Consider the following 6,829-nt stretch of genomic DNA (forward strand, 5'->3'; position numbering starts at 1 on the left):
TATCGAGAAAGTTCTTTCACCCATATAATATCTAAACCATTGTAACGCGGCACCCTTTATACCAACACAATGCTCAAGATGAAAGATCAGTATATTGTGATCTAAAGTGTCAAAAGCAGCAGTAAGATCTAACAGCATAAGAACAGCATAGTTACCTGTGTCAGTGGCCAATAATAAATCATTATAAACTTTTAACAGGGCCGTTTCTGTGCTGTGGAGTGATTTAAAACCAGATTGGTACATTTCTTGCAAACCATGCAAGTCTAGAAAGGACAGTAATTGTTTAAAAACAACTTTTTCCAATATTTTGGAAAGAAATGGACATTTCGAAATGAGTCTAAAATTAGTAAGAACCGATGAATCCAGGGTTTTTTCATCAGTGGTTCCACTATTGCGTGTTTAAAATGTAGGGGTACAACTCCATGAATGAGACTACTATTTACAATCATTAGTATTTTAGGACCAAGGGTGTCAAAAACCTTTTTTAGGAAATCTGGGGAAATAATGTCTGTGGGACAAACAGATGGATTCATTTTGTCAATGATGTCTTTTAAACAAGCAAGAGACACTGGCTCGAACTTGAACTTTACTTAAGCATACTTAGTAAAATAAACTTGAAGTATACTACTTTTTCGTAAGGGACAACAGAAGATACTTTGAATAATGGTTTGGTTACCACTCAGTTTCACTGTATGGACAAACCCTCCGAGACTTTTCTCAGAATATCTTATGTTCCACAGAAGGGGGAAAAAAGGTTTAGGAATATATTTTTTTAGGAATCATCTCTTTTAGACTTGTTTTCAAGTTGGTCAAGTACCTCATTTGTAAGTTGCTTTGCATAAAAGCATCAGCTAAATGATAATGTAAATTTATTTTGATTTAAGGAATAAGATATCCTAATGGGAAAAAAAGGACCAATTAATCGTTTGTTGAGGTGTATGTTCTCATCACAGAAGATCCCTAATGTAACCACTAGATGACACTAACATCAAACTAATATTCTGGGAAATACAAACAGGCTTTGCCTTCCGAGTCCTGATTTCAGACTCTTCCCAAGATCAGCAGCCAGATGCAACAAACCGCTTAAGCTAAGAAAACCCTTAGTGCAAATACCGGCACAATTATTACGAAAGGGATTTTTCAGCTTAAGGGGTTTATGTGGCCAGTATGTCCTCAAATCCACTTTTAGAGCAGACTGTTACAGTAAGCAACAGAGGAACTTGGCATGTACTGAAACCCAGTTTTGGATTCAAATACTGGTTTATCCCAAAATCTCATTTCAGAAGAGCCATGGTCAAGCGTATATGAAGCAAAGCACGTGGATTATTCCTGTTTTAATTCTTCATGATCATGTATGCGGTCCAGTGGCGTCTGGTTTACTTGTATAATAGATCAGCACCAATTACTGCATTTCTCGTGAACCAACGACAGATGCACTAAGCAGGTTCAAGAATGAGCATCAGAAAGAGAACAACACTCTCTAATTCTCTCTTTTCCTTCATATTATATAAGAGGCATAACCCAGTGCATGCAGGCATGACGTAACCTGACACTGTCCACAGTCTGCCCTTCCTCGTGTAAAAGCCTTTGCATCCCCAAATGCTTGACCCAGTCCTAGGACCTCCTGTCTCCCCCAGTCTGTCTGCCTCTCGACATCCCTACTTGTTTCCCCCTTGCATCGGCCCCCCCATTGCGCCTAAGCTCCTTACTGTTCAGAATATTCCCATACAGCCATTCAAAAACACCCTGATGGTCAGGAAGTGCTTCTAAAAGTGGAGACAGCACTGGTTTTATAGGATTTCCAGTGTGGTCATGCAGTTCTATTCATATTTGGTTCAAATTAAGCTTGTGTTTCTATTTGAGTGTGCAGGGAAACTTCACCTCTCCAGCAGTTTAAGCTCTAGTAAGTGGCCTCTTTATTGTTTTTATCCTCTTTTGAAATCTCTCACTGAAAGCACACCTCTGAAACACATTTACTCTCAGAATATGTCACATCATGCTCCCTTTGCTTGTTGAAATGGAGGGGAACAGAAATATTATTACAATATTGTTCAGCATTTATTTTTTCTTTTAATCAGCAGCAATTTTGTCCTGTTTTCCAATAATACTACAAAAACAAAAAATTAATGATGGAAATGATTAAATATCTTTACTGGAAAACAAGGGAAAATTACTTTATGACTAAGTGATTTTTGCGGTGTAGAGGTAAGCAGAAGATTTGGAGGCCCCAATTCCCTCTTCCTTTTGACTCTCCCTCTCGGTGCATGTCCTCACATGACCCTCGTGAGTGGAGCTGAGGAAATGTGGGGAGAGAGAGGGAGGTTCTTACATAATGGGTTTATACGTGTGCAGTTATAAACACGTGTGTGGGAGGGAGGAGGGAGACAGACAGACAGAGTAGGGATGCATCAGTCAGTTTCTGTGTATTATAAGCAAGTCAGCATGAAACTGGGAGGTCATGAGATACTTGTCTGTTTCTGTTTTGTAAAGACAGTCCATGTAGAATGTGATCAGTTGTGGGATGCTTTTTACTTTTACCTTTTTACCTTTCCAGTAGCTGACTCAGAAGCTCCAGACCGTCGTAGCAAAGTCAGAATGACCTCCTCTCCTAGGTTCAGGAAACGGTCGTCCATAAAATGCGTTGCGGTTCTGTTGCAAGTAATTTTAAAGATTCCTAAATGCATCTACTTTCAGAAGGCCAAATAAAGTGCTTTTGCCTTCGCCTAGAAACACACAGCATCTCCCTGACATGGCTGCTTCAACAATAACTGTTGTTACTGAAACCATGCCTTCTTTCGTTCCGTGAACATTTGAGCAGCATTATGCAAATATTTCCACATAATGACATAGAAGTGGGGGTGTTTGAATGAACCGTTTTAGGGTGGCATGGCAGAGTCTTAACTTTGATAAAGAATGGTCTTTAGTCTTTGCAACTTTACAGATCTTCTTTATGCACTAAGAGCTTGTAACACTCCAAAGAGAAAGGAAAAAAAAAAAAAAAAAATCATAGGACACCTTTAAGATTTAAATATACAAAATACTAAGTGTAGCTTTGAATACAATAAGTAATACAATGGGTATGGAAAGTATTCAGACCCAGTTACATTTTTCACTGTTATATTGCAATCATTTTCTGAAATCATTTAAGTAAATTTTTTTCCCCTCATTAATGTACACACAGCACCCCATATTGAAAGAAAAACACAGAATTGTTGACATTTTTGCAGATTTATTAAAAAAGAAAAACTGAAATATCACATGGTATCACAAGTATTCAGACCCTTTGCTCAGTATATAGTAGAAGCACCCTTTTGATCTAATACAGCCATGAGTCTTTTTGGGAAAGATGCAACAAGTTTTTCACACCTGGATTTTGGGATCCTCTGCCATTTCTCCATGCAGATCCTCTCCAGTTCTTTCAGGTTGGATGGTAAACGTTGGTGAACAGCAATTTTCAGGTCTCTCCAGAGATCCTCATTTGGGTTTAAGTCAGGGCTCTGGCTGGGCCATTCATGAACAGCCCCGGAGTTGTTGTGAAGCCACTCCTTCGTTATTTTAGCTGTGTGCTTAGGGTCATTGTCTTGTTAGAAGTTAAATCGTTGACCCAGTCTGAGGTCCTGAGCACTCTGGAGAAGGTTTTCATTCAGGATATCCCTGTAGTTGGCCGCATTCATCTTTCCCTCGATTGCAACCAGTCGTCCTGTCCCTGCAGCTGAAATACACCCCCACAGCATGACGCTGACACCACGCTTCACTGTTGGGACTGTATTGGACAGGTGATGAGCAGTGCCTGGTTTTCTCCACACATACCGCTTAGAATTAAGGCCAAAAAGTTCTATCTTGGTCTCTTCAGACCAGAGAATCCTTCAGGTGTTTTTTTAGCAAACTCCATGGGGGCTTTCATGTGTCTTGCACTGAGGAGAGGCTTCCGTCGGGCCACTCTACCATAAACTCCGACTGGTGGAGGGCTGCAGTGATGGTTGACTTTCTACAACTTTCTCCCATCTCCTGACTGCATCTTTGAAGCTCAGCCACAGTGATCTTTGGGTTCTTCTTTACCTCTCTCACCAAGGCTCTTCTCCCCCGATTCAATTTGGCCGGACAGCCAGCTCTAGGAAGGGTTTTGGTCATCCCAAACCTCTTCCATTGAAGGATTATGGAGGCCACTGTGCTCTTAGGAACCTAAGTGCAGCCGAATTTTTTTTGTAACCTTGGCCAGATCTGTGCCTTGCCACAGTTTTGTCTCTAAGCTCTTCAGGCAGTTCCTTTGACCTCATGATTCTCATTTGCTCTGACATGCACTGTGAGCTGTAAGGTCTTATATAGACAGGTGTGGCTTTCCTAATCAAGTCCAATCAGTATAATAAAACACAGCAGGACTCAAATGAAGGAGTAGAACCAATGCAAGGGTGATCAGAAGAAATGGACAGCACCTGAGTTAAATATATGAGTGCCACAGCAAAGGGTCTGAATACTTAGGACCATGTGATATTTCAATTTTTCTTTTTTAATAAATCTGCAAAAATGTCAAAAATTCTGTGTTTTTCTGTCAATATGGGGTGCTTTGTGTACATTAATGAGGAAAAAAAATAACTTAACTGATTTTTAGCTAATGGCTGCAAAATAACAAAGAGTGAAAAATTTAAGGGGGTCTAAATACTTTCCATACCCACTGTATATGCACACTGTATGTACTTAATATTTATGTCATAATTTAAAGTTTGGAATTATGTTCAAATGTTTGGTAACACTTTAGTATAGGTACCAATTCTCACTATATTAAAGGTGCAGTCCATAACTGTTTTGTTTAAAATGATCCAAAATCAATTTTTGAGCAGGTACATAACCAGCTAGTGTTCAAAACTATCACCTTACTTTAGCTCGATTCACAATGGTTTTCTAATTTGAGTGGTACGGGTAGGTTTTCGCAGGAGATTTGAGCTTAAAGCTGCATCATTATGTCACGTCTGTAAAAATAAAGAAGTTGTCTTGGCTAGTATATGCTATATTGCTGGTGACGGATCGTTTATAGCAGTGGTTCCCAACACTGGTCCTGGAGGCACCCCAACACTGCACGTTTTGCATGTCTCCTTAATCAAACACTTCTGATTCAGGTCATCAGCTCATTAGTAGAGACTTCAAGAGACTTCAGAGAAAGGGGACTTGCAAAATGTGCAATGTTGGGGTGCCTCCAGGGCCAGTGTTGGGAACCACTAGTTTATGGCCTTTTATCACAGCCGCTGGAATAAATGGCAGATTGAATTTAAAAACAAAGTATACCAATAATATTAACTGGCACGGTTTGATGTGATATGAGCTAACTGATCATTAGATTTAATTAACATTGATAGCGCAATTTACTGTAATGCTTTTCCTCAATTAATCAGAATAAAAGTGGCAGCTGTTACGAAATTGTTCAGATGACATTCTCCAGAGAAACCTCTTATTTGGATAGATAGATAGATTTCATTTTATAATAAACTTGGTCTCAGTTTTTCCCCCTAAACCTAATAGAGACAAATGATAAACTGAGACATGCTAGGACATATAGTAAGTACGGCTCTCTAAAATGTATGTCCAACATTTCTCTTAGAAAACTTTAGAAAAAAGTTGAGAAGAAGACTTAAGAAAAGGTTTTCTTTCAATCCTCTTTCGAAGAAACAATTGGGATTTTTATTGTTTCCCTGAGTGGAAAAATCCTGCTAAAGTGGAATATAAGAAAGAATTAAGAGATTTAGAGAATTTTCAGGTGAACTATCACTTTAATTGAATCAATCTGTATTTATTTATTGTCCTATCCACATGTTGCGTGTTAAGGTGAAGATTAAACTTGTCATGTAAACTTCTCTTTAAAGATTTAGAGTTAGTTCATCAGTGAAACACTGATCTTATTATCCTCGTTTAACAAAACAGCTTGGACATTCTGCTAGATAACAAATATGCCATACAACATGAGATTGAACAAATGATATCACAGTTTTGATATTTGGGTGAAAGATTGACCTTTAAGGCCCTTTTGGTCTAGTTTAAAAGAACATGCGGAGAAAGAAAGATTTCGCCACTGGCTGATACGCATTATCAAAGCAGAAATGTACAGACAGTGTTAGGAAAATACTAAATGAGAAACACATTTCCATTTGAGACTACTTGCAGTACAATAGAAAGATGGGACAAAAGAGAGCCGTACCTTGTAGAAAAGTGCACTCAATTCAAGTATGAGCAAATAAAGAAAGCTTTGCTCAAAGATTGCCTAACTGAACAAATCTATTAATGACTGCATCAGAAAGATACACATGCTCACACAACATTTTTATTCTGATGTCAGTCAGTACAGTTCATAATTTCCACTATCATAAATGATCTGTCATTAATATCTTTCTATACAGTAAGCTGTCAACCCTGTTGAAGAGAACATAGACTGAAAGAAGAGTGTTGATGAGAAGTGAGCGGACTGTAAATGAGTATATGTAAAGATCGACATCCACAGAGACTGTTTTGGCCACTGGCTCTTTGGCAACCCTAGTCACAACCCGCAACAGTTGCCAAGCCTTTGTGCTGAGGACTAATGAACTGAATTCCCCTTCAACCAAGGGCAGTTACGCTCCCTTCGCTCTTGGCATGCATTGAACATCGCAACCTGGGTCCTCAGAGGGATGATTTGTCATCGAGTGCTTTAGGAGGGATACAGTTTATGCCGAGTGATATCAAAATAACCGACATGTCAGGCGATGTTCTCGCAGATCAAGAGTCTTGCACCTGTGACCTTGGACGAACTCTAGTGTGGAGCTACTGTACAGGATAACAGCAAAAACAGACCAGGGAGGCCGGG

Source organism: Carassius gibelio, chromosome A12 (assembly GCF_023724105.1).
Source record: "Carassius gibelio isolate Cgi1373 ecotype wild population from Czech Republic chromosome A12, carGib1.2-hapl.c, whole genome shotgun sequence".
Classification (NCBI taxonomy): Eukaryota; Metazoa; Chordata; class Actinopteri; order Cypriniformes; family Cyprinidae; genus Carassius; species Carassius gibelio.